The 13,686-nt window shown below is 49.6% G+C and overlaps 1 protein-coding gene across 5 annotated transcripts in view; it reads right to left on the bottom strand.

Moving 5' to 3' along the window:
• LINGO2 (leucine rich repeat and Ig domain containing 2) overlaps positions 1-13,686 on the bottom strand; it is a 5,916,036-nt gene that overhangs the window by 1,067,487 nt on the left and 4,834,863 nt on the right. The window lies entirely within an intron of this gene.

The raw sequence follows: 13,686 nt of genomic DNA, 5'->3' as shown, positions 1-13,686 counted from the left end.
CTCTGCCTCCCTTCTTCCCCGGCACAGTGGACCAGTCCCATTGTCACATCCTCCGTTGGTAGGAGGTCCTCATTCATCTCTCTCCATGCCCTTCTTCTTCCTCCAAGTTCAGCAATACCAGGTCCTGAGCGCATGATGTTATTCGATGCTGTGTGCCCTCCAAGTTGAAAAGCAATCCAAACGAAAATGTCCACTTGTATGGGATCTGTTTTGCTATCAGAGCTTCCGTCACCCGGCCCATATCTCTTTGCTTTGGTAATGTTACCAACACCAGGTCCTGGAACACATTCACTGAGATATTTCCTTCAACTCTTGCTGCACGTAAGATGTTTTCTTTTACACCATATGAAGTTAGGGCAACCAACACATCACACAGTCTAGCTACGGGTTCCCTTCTCCTAGGTCCCACTCTATGGACCCGGTCAATTCCTATGCCTTCCGGCTGCACATCAGTCAGTAAATTTCCAAAACATTGTTGTATCGTGCTTTTCAAATCATAATCCATCATTGTCTCACTTACGACCTTCACCCTGATGTTAGACCTCCGTGAGCGGTTTTCCAAATCCTCGGCCTGCAATTCCAAATTGTGTGAGACTCTGGCTAATTGGTCTAGCAATTTGCATTTCTGTCGTACCTCATCAGACATCTCCACAAGACCCTGTTCTGTAACATCCAGCCTTTTGCCCAGTTCTTTCACTTCCCCTTTAACTTCTGTCAGGGAATTTCTCAATTCCTCTCGCAACGAAGCAAATTGTTCGTAATCCTTCCTTCCATATCACTCCGCCATTCCTTCAGTTCTTCCTTACTGAAAGCCATCTCCCCCTTCTCCAGAGCATCTCCTTTTTCTTCTTCAATGGCTTTCCTTTTGCAGATAACGTGACCGCCAACATGCAGTTTGACTCACATTGGTTAGTACTAGTTCTGTAATAGATGAAAAGCAGGCTGAGGGATATCTTCCGGGTCTAGGCTTCTGCTGTTGTCACCTCTATGGTGCTGTTGGTGCTTTTGTGTGCTTTTGTGTGTGCTTCTGCGTTCGTCCTATATGCTTGGCTCGGATGTTCTGTGCTGCTTTTTCTTTGTGCTCTTGAGTTTGAATGCTCAGCAGGTGCTCTGTTGGAGTAGTACTTCTCAATGGGACAGCCACATTCTAGAACCATTGTTCAACATTTCAGGTTAATTGAAATATATACAAGAATCTTCTTAAAATATTAGATTTTCTGTTTCATGAATGTGAAGTCGCCCACTATCAGCGCGGCTTTCTTGCACAGCTATCCACATCGACGTCTGCATTGCAACACATGCATGAGAGTATCATCTAAATATGTGGAAACGCCATATGTACCTTGATGCACATCACCACAAACCCAACCCAGAAGATATAATCTGCAAACTTGGAATAACACCTGACACAAAGGCAGCATGGACCCCTTCACTAAAGCGCAGTAGGTCTGTGTTTGGCCTAATTGACACAGGCAAAACAACAGAGGGACTGCTCTGCCAAGCAGTCACTGGTACTAACTTTTTCCCTGGGGAAGCCTTCTGTAAAAGGTGAAACACACATTGGAAGGACTCGGGAGGACTTGATCCAATATACTTTTAAAATTATAGATTGCAATATTATGTTTTATAAAAACATTCTACTGCATGTTGATTACTTTGGTTCTTGTAGAACCACAATTCCACCAATATCCACTCATACTTACTCTTGACTTACTCGAGAAGAGTAGGTATCCCGTTCACAATGAGTTACTCGCAGTAACTCTAAAGTACCCCTGACTAACGTCTGCGACAAATACGAGTAAGTCAGACTCACTACTGCTTTTCACTTTGTAAATCAAGTTGTCTCACTCCAGGAGTAACTCAAAGTTACTCATGGTACCTTTTTGTGAATCAGCCCCTTCGTTTTTACTAACATTTTTGTCGACCTCTGGAGGATAGCTTAGGGTAGGGTGACCAGAAAAAATTAAAACAAAAACGGTCAGGCCATAGACATAGAATTAGGACTACAATAAAACAGTAGTCCTACTTTTATGTCATGGCGTGTGGCGGGGTGACAGGGAGGGGGTGTGCTCACAGGCGCACTCCACTCATTGGAGGAGTGTGCCTCGGAGGTGAAGGGGGAGGAAATGGAGGCGTGAAAAGCATTCACGCCCGTATTTACATAGGAAAAGCCACACCGGGGACCCGATTTCGGGATTCCGAAATCGGGTCCCGGCAAAAACCTGCATTGCAGCCAGCTAGCTTTCCAATCCCCGAACAGGGTTTGGAAAATGAAAAATAACTCCCGGGACGTCTGGTCACCCTAGCTTAGGGGAAACGTGCTCATCTTGGAAGCAAAACGACACTGAGAAACACAGGTTCAATCGCCTGGTGCGCTTAGAAACCTCTTGGGATTAAGCGTGTTATAAATAACCCATTACAATTATCACCATGGTCACGACTCAATTTCCGTTTTAGGCTAGTTATTGGTGTCTACATCGAATTTGAGGATAACCTTAAGAAACTTAGTTGTTAACAAAAGCCTGTGATTGAGTGAACCAACATGCCCTGTTACTTTTAGGACGACAAACAACCATCAGTGATGGAAATGTCAGAATGATATGATATGATAGGTTATTTATAATGTGCTTCATACCCAATATTTTCTAAGGGCAGAGCAGGGGATCGAACCTGTGTTGCCCTGTGTCGTCTTGTTTCCAAGGCGAGCCTGTTGCACCTGAGCTATCCTCCCGAGAATGGCAAAAACAAACCAGATGAGGATTGGAGTTAAGAACAACCAATCCAGGAGTGGAATGGAGTTGATCTGGTGACGTTGCTGCCGACTATGGTTCCACGGTGCTGGGCTTCCCACAGTGTGTGACCCTGAGACATCACTTACCTTCTCCATGCACCCCGCCGCCCGACCTCCAACCGGTTCAAATATTTTCAAAAGTGTGGAGCTCTTTCAAAAAGTCCCACAGCCAATAGTAAGGACTAAATAACTAAATAGGAAGAAGGGAATCGCCTAGCATTTCCAGGTTGAATGTAGCGCTGAAGTGGGGTCCCGTTGGCATGTCTTTGGAAAGCTATTGAGCATGGTGCGTTTTCGGGTTCAAGGTCTACTGTTGAAGATTGGCCCTCCCTCTGGACCTAGTTTAGGGCACCTTCCACAAACTGCACTTCGGAGGCCCAACGCACCCTGACATTACGATGGCATTCGGAGAAGGCGGATCAGCACCTGTCTGCGGAGCACAGAAGCCAAGCATTGGTCCTAAACATGACAACAACTAGCAGATGATCAGCCACGACCAGAGGAACCCACACTGGAGGTTTATATGCGGCGTTTCCGGTAAACAGCCGATGGGTCGTCTTAATCAGCCCTGGCTCCTGCCTATCTGTTTTATTTGTGCGTCAATCCGGATTTGGTACAGGGACGAGTGGTGGAGCTGTCAAAATGTGCCCCATTACAAAGTCATTTGCCGTTTTCAGCGAGAAAAATAAATTGTCACCTGTCATAACCTTATGCAAAGCAAGGGGTTATAAATGCATACGTGCTGCACTTATTCAATAAGTAACAAGAAAAGGATGCTGCATGCAGATTCTAAGTGGTTTGAATGTTTTTTTGATCACGGAATCATGAAAGGGTGCAAAGGGTTTGTCCTGCCAAGAACCAAACACACATTTTCTTTTTTTGCAGCAGCAGCATCAGGAGCGTGACCCTGGCTTTCATGTCCCCAGTTACCAATAAGGTGGAGGTTGAGGCAACAGCATGCATTTGGTGGGCGGTCAGCACGGCAGTATGGAGGTGGTGTTGCAGAACTCCCGGAACCTTTGGGGGGCTGCCTACCCCACGGCGAGGGAGGATGTTTAATGTGGTAGTGAAAGCGGATGGTTTTAGGGACTAGGCAGAGGTGGGTTGGGAGGGAGAGAGTCGCACCGTGGCGTGCCGGTAGCTGGCTCCTTTGTGCTTGTGACAGATTAGCTGGATCCACTAGACTCGGATGATCTGAGAGCCTGGAGAATGAAGCATCTCTGGGTATCACTTTGTGTGCAATGGGGAGCAAGGCCAAAGACTCTTCACTGGTCAGGCACAGTATTCCATGAATGCTGTTTCACAGTGGTGGAAATGGAAAAAATGTGGTGTGGGATCCCACAACACAAGGTCCGGGCTGGGGGAGGGGTTGGGGGGCGGTGCCCGAGGGGCATGGTCTAGAGGGAGCAGGGCTCGTAGTGGACATCCAGCAATGCTGGAATCCGTAATAAATAAATAAATAAATAAACAAATAAACAAATAAATAAATAAATAAAAACGCCTGCGACTGCAGCATTGCCTTTTACCGCCGGCTTTGGCACTGGCGTGTAATGCACAATGCCCGCTACATGTAAAACTCAAAGGAATCAGTTGTACATGTAGCGAGCATTGTGCATTGCACACCAGTGCTAAAGCTGCGGTAAAAGGCAATGCTGCCGTCGCGTGCGCTTTTCTTTTATTTTAAAAAAAAAATCAGTATACCAGCGTGATTCATGGGCTTGGGCGGCTGACTCTGGCCGGATCCCGAGATCCGGTTCCATATCTGGTGCCGGATCTCGGATCCGCCGAGAGCCGGCCCAATGACCAGCACTGGCTGTTTCATGAACCGGTAGCTCATGGATCTGTGGAATGCTGGGACTACTTTGCATTGGTGTATTGCAGTGCTTAATTTGTGCCAGTGTTTGCCGATGGGCAACACCGGCAGTCTTTTTGGGCACCGGAACATCAGGGGGCCAGCTCTCAAGTGCAATTTAAATTGTTTTGTTTGTTCTTCTTCGGCACCTCTTCCATCATAAATCATTGCAGGCCATGGACGTTTCCCGAAATCAATTTGGCTTTAAATGGGACGATTTTATCTCCTAATGTGTGTGGGCCGATTTTCCTCCAGCTGCCATTCATTAAAGTTGTACTTTTGTTAATTTCTTGCTGAGCTGCACCTATCTGTCAGCTCTGCAAGAAACATGGTGCCATTTAAGAGTTCAAGAAGTGATACAGTCCTGCTCCAGCCCAGGTTGCATGGCAACGAGCCATAATCAAGTTCCCGGGCCCTCACATGTGATCTGATTCCTGTCACAGGCAAGGCCTGCTGCTCTCCAAACCCAGCTTCTGACAGACACTGGAGCCTCGGAGATAAAAATGACTAAAACTGAAGGTAAGCAAACCTTAAAAGGTGTAAGAGTTTATATACACGCAAGAGAATATTTCAAATTGTATAAGCTCTACAAACGGCTGCTCTATGAGAGCTGAGATGCAGCCCATGCATGCATTATCGGTACTGTAGGCAACTTGCAATGAATGGTTAAAACGCTAGTCTCTCTACACCTTTCGGCTGTCTGTTGAACTAGAAAAAAACCGTTTGTTTTACTTCAACATTTCCCTTCCTCTAGCTGCATTTTGCATTTTCAAATAGTGCTTGTGACAGCTGCTGTAATGTGAAGTGTTAAAGAGAAATGGATTCCATTTTTAACCATGTATTTTCGATTTGCCTTTTTGTTTGTTTATTCTTCTCACTTCTGAGCCCTGTGATAATTAGTTGTAACATGGACCTAAGTTATGGAAATAATATTTATCCAGTAAAGTGGATGATAATAACCTATCACATTGGGTATTCAGTTTATCAACTTTCCATTTTGAAATGCACTTGTAGGGTTCAGACTGTGGCCATCCATCCATCAGTTTGGTGGGATAAAATGACTCCAAAGTCTACGCACACCATTTCCCAGTCCTGGCCTTTCCTGAAATAACAATGTATACTGGGAGCCAGTGCGCCATATAAGATTTTGAGGTGGGAGTATTTTACGCATGATTTTTCAAATTAGAGAGTAAATACAATTTCAAGAGAGTAAAAATGAGTTTTGTCCTCTGAAAGAGAGTAAAACTTATCCAACACATACACCCAACGCATTTGTAAAATCCGACCCATAGACCAAAAGCACTGTAGATCAAAGTTGTCTGGCTTGTGCAGAGCCCTTCACTCCACATGCAAACGGCACATCCCGTCTGGGCACATAGTAACAGCACATCACTCCACTTTTTAATGGCATATATCCTCCCTGAACATGCTAGCTACACATCTCCTCTTGACACATACTAACGAGTATGCCACGTACTCTGTGCACATGGTAGACTGATATTTGCACACGTTGACAGGACATATCTCTACCCATAGTGACCACCAATCTCTTCTATGCGCATGCTATTGGCACATCTCCTCTCGTCTGCTAATGGTGCATCTTCTCTGCGCACATACTAGTGGGACAACTCTCTGTACATGTGTGATAACTGCGTGCATGTGCACAGAGGAGATGTGCATGCTAACAACATGCCTTTTACGCACATGCTAATGGGATGTAGCCTCTCTGCACATGCTAACTGCACATCCCATCCCTGCACGTACTAACTACACATCCTGTGCAGCGACAGGATGTGCAGTTAGCATGTACAAACTCCACATCCTGTCTATGCACATGCTAACGGCACATCTCGGCTCTGCATGCTAATGGCACATCTCGGCTCTGCATGCTAATTGCCCTTCTGTTCCATGGCACCTGCAAATGACACATCTTTACTAATTACATACTATGGGGACATTTCTTCTCTGTGAGTGCTAACATAGCATCTCCTCTGCCCATGCTATAACAGCACATCTCCTCTCTGCCAGTCTTAACGGCAGGGCTCCCTGCTGCACAGGCTAAAATTTTGCATCCAAAGAAAGGGTGGAAAGCTACTGGGCAGGAGGGCGGCCTGCACTTCCCAAGTTCCAATTACGTGACGCAGCCTTGATGGGTGTGGCGCAGAGGGAAGACCGCAGAGGAGTCGCTTCTTTCTTACAAGCAATGCAATGATGAAGAATGACCGTTCACACAAGTTACTATCAGTGCTGGAAATTGACAAAATGTACTGGGGCCAGATGTACCCGATTTTCTCCCTCCCCTTTCCTTATTCAGCCTGACTCAAACATGTCCTCGCCATCCCCCACTACAATGCCCAACAGTGCTCCCCTGGCATTCTGCTCTGTTTTGCTGTAATAAATCACATACCATTCGAAATGGGATAATAACCGTTACCACAGTGCTTAAAAGCTGAAGGAATCTGGCTAAAAGCGCTATGTAAGAACACATACTCCCTTTTGATCTGTTATTGGCATAGCCTCCGTACACATGCAGCAGCACATCTCCTCTCTGCACATGCGAACTGAGCATCTCCTTTCTGCATATGCCAGTGGCACATGGCCTCCCTGCATGTGCTATTGGCAAATATATTCAGTTCAGGCTAATGGAACCGTTCATCCCTGCATGGGGTAATGGCCCATCCCTTGTGGTATAGCCCAACAGCAAGCACACGTCTTACTACAGCCAGCATAACTTTATAAATTATACATTACAGAGCAGGTTTACAACAGGCAGTAAGTAAAGGAATAATTGCAGATGTATTGGCTCCCGTCCCTTTATTTCAGCACTTTGAGGGGAGAGGTGGGGGGTGGCTAGTGGCTTGTGAGAGTAAGATGACCTACACGACCTCTCTCCCATGCAGGGGCACAACAAAACCTACATTTCGGGGGGCGGGAGGGGGGAATTAAGTTGTGATGGGAGGCACCACTTCAGAAAATAGGCAGGGCATACTTGGAGGCTCTGCCTCCACTGTTCTACCCAACTCCTCCCATGGTCTGGTGTGGGGAACAACCATTGAACAGTATATTTTAAAGCGCAATATGCAGAGAGGTGGTGGAAGACTTTCTTGAAAGTAACAGCTTTAAAGTTTTACTACGTTTGTTCAAGTACATTTTTCTGAGCACACACAGTAAAACTTTAACTCCGCCAGTTTAGGGGAAAGACTTCCCTCACCTCCCTGCCTATCAAAATGCAAGTGCGCACATCCAGGGGTGCACCTAGGCTAAAAGGTAGGCTGGGGCTAACCCTTCAAATGTTGGGAGAGGCACTAACTTCAGAGACTTTGGAGGAATGGCAAACTTACTTGTGTAGGGGTATCTAACTTCATTGTTCATTGTAATAAGAATATTCTAGTGCAGCTTCAATTTTACAATTAGTTAATTGCTCTCTCCTTTGAGTTTGAAACACCCACTTCTTGCAGAACCTGAATGTCCTAGAAAGTGTGAAGCTGGCAGATTGTGTGCAATGAAAGACTCAATATCCTAGCATAACAGGGCATTGCAGAGTGTGGGGCAGTACTCTGGATGGCCTAAGCACCTTCAGTGGCTGGGAGCAACAGGGGAGAAAATGTAATGTTGCTGTATTACAAAGTATTTGAACTATCACTTTAGAAAAAATAAAAACGGATTGGAAAAAGGGTTTTAGGAATGGGATGAATGCAAACAAACTATGAGCGTGGGGGAGTTCTAATGTTTTTCCTAAAAACATCAATGGGTGCTGTATTGTGAATTGGTAGCCTGTGGAGACATGGAATTGTTGCATGACTTTATGTTAGTGTAAGGCTGATGGGACTACTTTGCTCTGCTGTAATAGAAAGTTTCACTTAAAAAAAATAAATGGAACAAGCATTGAAAATGCCAACAGTTTTTGCGTGTACTACTGTTCTTTGCATTTTGCATTTATAAGCACCGGGGTGCAAGGAGGAGAGTAAAACGTTTTAAAGGAGAATGCGATAAAGGGTGCAGGTGTGCAACAGAAAGAGAAGGGAGGAGAACAGAACTAGGGAAGAAACAATTGAGGAAGAGTGTGATTGATGATGGCCAAGAGGAAATATGAGCGAGAAAGTTTGAGAGTGAAAGGCTAAGAAATAAAGCACACGTGTGAGAGGAAGGATGAGATGGAGTAGAAAGTGAGGGTGGGGTGGGTGAGTGGGTTGTAGAAAGAGTTGGGTGGGTGGGGGTAAAGAGAATGGAGGGAGGTTTGGCAGGGGTACAGGGAGTGGGTTAGGGAGTGTGGGGGTAGAGAGAGTGAGGTAGGTTTGGTGGGGGTATATAGAGTGGCTGTAGGGTAGATCGATGGGGTAGAGAATGGAGGTAGGATGGGGAAGAGAAAGTGGGGGCATGGTGGGTGGGGTAGAGAAAGTGGTGGTAAATTGGATGTTTGGGGAAAGAGAGTGGGGGTTGTTTGGGTGGGGGTAGAGAGTGGGGGTAGGGTTGGTGGGGGTAGAAAGTTGGGGTATGGTGGGTGGGGGTAGAGCGAGTGGAGGTAGGGTGGGTTGGGTAGGGAGAATGGGGTAGGTTGGGTGAAGGTAGAGAGAATGGGAAAGGTTGGGTGGGTTGGGGTACAGCTAACAGGGTGGGGTGGGTGGGGGTAGAGAGAATCAGGTAGGTTGTGTGGGTGTCCATAGAGAGAATGGGTGGGGGTAGATAGGATGGAGAAGAGTGGGTGTACAGGCAATGGGGGAAGGGTGGGTGGATGGGGTAGACAGGATTGGGAAGGGTGAGTTACTGGGGTAGAGAGAATGGGGAAGGGTGGGAGGGTGGATGCAGTGAGCATGGGGAAGGGTGGGCAGCTGGGGTAGCGAGAATGTGGGAAAGGTGGGCGGCTGGGGCAGAGAGAATGGGGAATGGTGGGTGGGGGCAGAGAGAATAGCAAAGGGTGGGGGCAGAGAGATTGGGGAAGGGTGGGTGGGGCTAGACAAAATGGGGAAGGGTGGGGTAGAGAGAATAGGGGAAGGGTGGGTGCGGGTAGAGAATGGGGAATGGTGGGTGGGGGGTCATAGGCAGAATAGAGACCTGTTGGGTGAGGGTAGAGAGAATGGTGGTAGGGTGCGTGGGGGTAGAGAGAGTGGGGGTTGGTTTGGAGGTATAGAGAGAATGGCTGTAGGGTGGGTGGATGGGGTAGAGGGAGTGGAGATAAGGTAGGTGGGGAAGAGAGCATGGGGGTCAGGTGGATGGGGTAGAGCGAATGGTGGTAGGTTGGATGGTTGGGGAAAGAGAGTGTGGGTTGTTTGGTTAGGGGTAGTGATTGGGGCTAGGGTGGGTGGGGGTAAAGAGCGGGGGTATGGTGAGTGGGGATAGAGCGAGTGGAGGTAGGGTGGGTGGGGTAGGAAGAAAGGGATAGGATGGGTGGGGGTAGAGAAAATGGGGTAGGGTGGGTGGGGTGGAGAGAATTGGGGCTTGGGGGTAGAGAGAATGGGGAAGGGTGGATAAAGAGACAATGGGGAGGGCTGTGTTGGGGTAGAGAACATGGGGGAAGAGTGGGTGCCTGGGGGTAGAGAGAATGGGGGAAGGGTTGGTGGATGGGTGTAGTACAAATGAGGGATGGGTGGGCTGCTGTAGTAGAGGGATTGGGGAAGGGTGGGTGGGGCTAGAGAGAATAGAGACAGGTAGGTGGGGTAGAGAGAATAGGGGAAGGGTGGGTGTGGGTAGAGAGAATCGGGGATGGGTTGGTGGGTGAGGGTAGAGAGAATGGGGTACATGTAGGTGGCTGGGATAGAGAGAATGGGGAAGGGTGGGTGGGGTAGAGAGAATAGAGGAAGGGTGCGTGGGGGTAGTGAGAATGGCAGTAGGGAGGGTGGGTGCGGGTAGAGTGAATGGGGGAAGGTTGGATGGGTGGGGTTAGAGAGAATAGGGAAAGGGTGGGTGGTGGGCATAGAGAGAATGGGGAAAGGGTGGGTCATTGTAGATAGAGAGAATGGGGAAAGGGTGGGTGGGGGTAAATAGAATGTGGAAAGGGTACCCACCCCATTGGGTGGGGTGAAGAGAATTGGGAAAGGGTGGGCAGGTGGGGTTAGAGAGAATGGGGCAAGGGTGGGTTGTTGGGGGTAAAGAGAATGGGAAAAGGGTGGATAGGTAGGGGTAGAGAGAATGAGGAAAGGGTGGTGGGGTAGAGAGAGTAGCTGTAGAGAGGTGGGGATGAGAAAGAGGGGGTAGGTTGGATGGTTGGGGAAAGAGAGTGGGAGATGTTTTGGAGGGGTAGAGATTGGGGATACAGTGGGTGGGAGTAGAGCGAGTGAAGGCAGGGTGCGTGGGGTAAGGAGAATGGGGTAGGGTGGGAGGGGGTAGAGAGAATGGAGAAGGGTGGGTGGGGTAGAGGGATGGGGTAGGGTTTGTGGGTGGGGGTAGAGTGAATGGGGAAGGTTGGGTGGGTAGGGATAGAGATAACGGGGTGGAGTGGGTGGGGGTAGAGAGAATAGGGGAAGGGTGGGTGTGGGTAGAGAGAATGGGGGAAGTGTGGGTGGGTGGAGGTAGAGAGAGTGGGGAAGGGTGGGTGGGGATAAAGGGAATAGGGTAAGGATGGGTGTGGGTAGAGAGAATGGGTGAAGTGTGGGTGGCTGGGGGTAGAGAGAATGGAAAAAGGTGGGTGGGGATAGGGTAAAGGTCAGCAGGGTTAGTGAGAATGGTGATAGGGTGGGTGGGGGTAGAGAAAGGGGGTACAGTGGGTGGGTGGAGTAGAGAGAATGGGGTGGGGTGGGTGGGGATGAAGGGAATAGGGTAAGGGTGGGTGTGGGTATAGAGAATGGGGGAAGTGTGGGTGGCTGGGGGTAGAGAGAATGGAAAGGGTTGGGTGGGGTAAAGGGAATTGGGAAAGGGTGGGCAGGTGGGGTTAGAGAGCATGGGGCAAGGGTGGGTTGTTGGGGGTAAAGAGAATGGGAAAAGGGTGGATAGGTAGGGGTAGAGACAATGAGGAAAGGGTGGTGGGGTAGAGAGAGTAGCTGTGGAGAGGTGGGGATGAGAAATTGAGGGTAGGTTGGATGGTTGGGGAGAGAGAGTGGGAGATGTTTGGGAGGGGTAGAGATTGGGGGTACAGTGGGTGGGAGTAGAGCGAGTGAAGGCAGGGTGCGTGGGGTAAGGAGAATGGGGTAGGGTGGGAGGGGGTAGAGAGAATGGAGAAGGGTGGGTGTGGTAGAGGGATGGGGTAGGGTTTGTGGGTGGGGGTAGAGTGAATGGGGAAGGTTGGGTGGGTAGGGGTAGAGATAGCGGGGTGGAGTGGGTGGATGTAGAGAGAATAGGGGAAGGGTGGGTGTGGGTAGAGAGAATGGGGGAAGTGTGCGTGGGTGGAGGTAGAGAGAGTGGGGAAGGGTGGGTGGGGATAAAGGGAATAGGGTAAGGATGGGTGTGGGTAGAGAGAATGGGTGACGTGTGGGTGGCTGGGGGTAGAGAGAATGGGAAAGGGTGGGTGGGGATAGGGTAAAGGTCAGCAGGGTTAGCGAGAATGGCGGTAGGATTGGTCGGGGGTAGAGAAAGGGGGTACAGTGGGTGGGTGGAGTAGAGAGAATGGGGTGGGGTGGGTGGGTGGGGGAAAAGGGTAAGGGTGGGTGTGGGTATAGAGAATGGGGGAAGTGTGGGTGGCTGGGGGTAGAGAGAATGGAAAGGGGTGGGTGGGGTAAAGGGAATAAGGTAAAGGTGGGTGGGGTTAGTGAGCATGGTGGTAGGGTGGGTGGGGGTAGAGGAAGGGGGTACAGGGGGTGGGTGAGAGAAGAGAGAACGGGGTGGGTGGGTAGGGATAAAGGGAATAGGGTAGGGTGGGTGTGGGTAGAGAGAATGGGGGAAGTGTGGGTGGCTGGGGGTAGAGAGAATGGAAATGGGTGGGTGGGGTAAAGGGAAGAGGGTAAAGGTGGGTGGGGTTAGTGAGAATGGCGGTAGGGTGGGTGGGGTAGAGGAAGGGGGTGCAGTGGGTGGGTGGGAGTAGAGATAATGGGGTGGGGTGGGTGGGGTAGAGGGAATGGGGTAGGTTGTGTGGGTGGCCATTAAGAGAATGGGTTGGTCGGGTGGGGGTAGAGAGAATGGGGAAGGGTGGGTGTACAGACAATAGGTGAAGAGTGGGTGGATGGGGGCAGAGAGAATGGGTGACTGGGGTAGAGAGAATGGGGAAGGGTTGGTGGGTGGTAGTGAGAATGGGAGAATGGTGGGCAGTTGGGGGTAGAGAGAATGGGCAAGGGTGGGTTGGGGTAGAGATAATGGGGAGAATGGGATGGTTGGATGGCGTAGAGAGAATGGGGAAGGGTGGGTGTACAGAATGTGGGGTAAGGGTGGGCGTAGAGAAATGGGGGAAGGGTAGGTGACTGTGGTAGAGAGAATGCAGGAAGGGTGGGCAGCTGGGGTAGAGAGAATGGGGAAGAGTGGGTGGGGTTAGACAGATTGGAGAAGGGGTTGTGGGGGTTGAGAAAATGGGGCAAAGGTGGGTGGCAGTAATGAGAATTGGGGAAGGTTAGGTGGCGGTAGAGAGAATGGGGAGGGCTGGCTGGGTGGGTGTATAGAGAATGGGGGAAGGGTGGGTGTGTGTAGATAGAATAGAAAAAGGGTGGTGGGTTGGGGTAGAGAGAATAGAAAAAGGGTGGGTGGGTTGGGGTAGAGAGGATGGCTGTAGGGTGGGTGGGGCAGAGAGAATGGTGGTAGGGTGAGTGGGGGTAGAGAGAGTGGGGGAAGGTTTGGTGGGGTGGAGAGAATGGCTGTAGGGCAGGTGGATGGAGTAGAGAGAGTGGGGGTAGGGCGGATGGGGTAGAGAGAGTAGTGGTAGGTTGGATGGTTGGGGAGAGAGGGTGTTTTTTTGGATGGGGTAGAGAGTGGGGGTACAGTGGGTGGGGTTAGATCGAGTGGAGGTAGGGTGGACAGGGTATGAAGAATGGGGGAGGAAGTGTGGGGGTAGAGAGAATGGCGGAAGAGTGGGTCGGTGGTGGTAGCGAGAACGAGGGAAGGGGGGCGGGGGTAGAGGGAATGTGGGAAGGGTGGGTGAGTGTTGGGTTTAGAGAGAATGGGGGAAGGGTGGGTGGGTTGGGGTAGA

Source organism: Ambystoma mexicanum, chromosome 6q (genome assembly GCF_040938575.1).
Source record: "Ambystoma mexicanum isolate Mex_15411 chromosome 6q, UKY_AmexF1_1, whole genome shotgun sequence".
Lineage (NCBI taxonomy): Eukaryota > Metazoa > Chordata > Amphibia > Caudata > Ambystomatidae > Ambystoma > Ambystoma mexicanum.
This window is presented reverse-complemented; position numbering and strand designations above follow the sequence as displayed.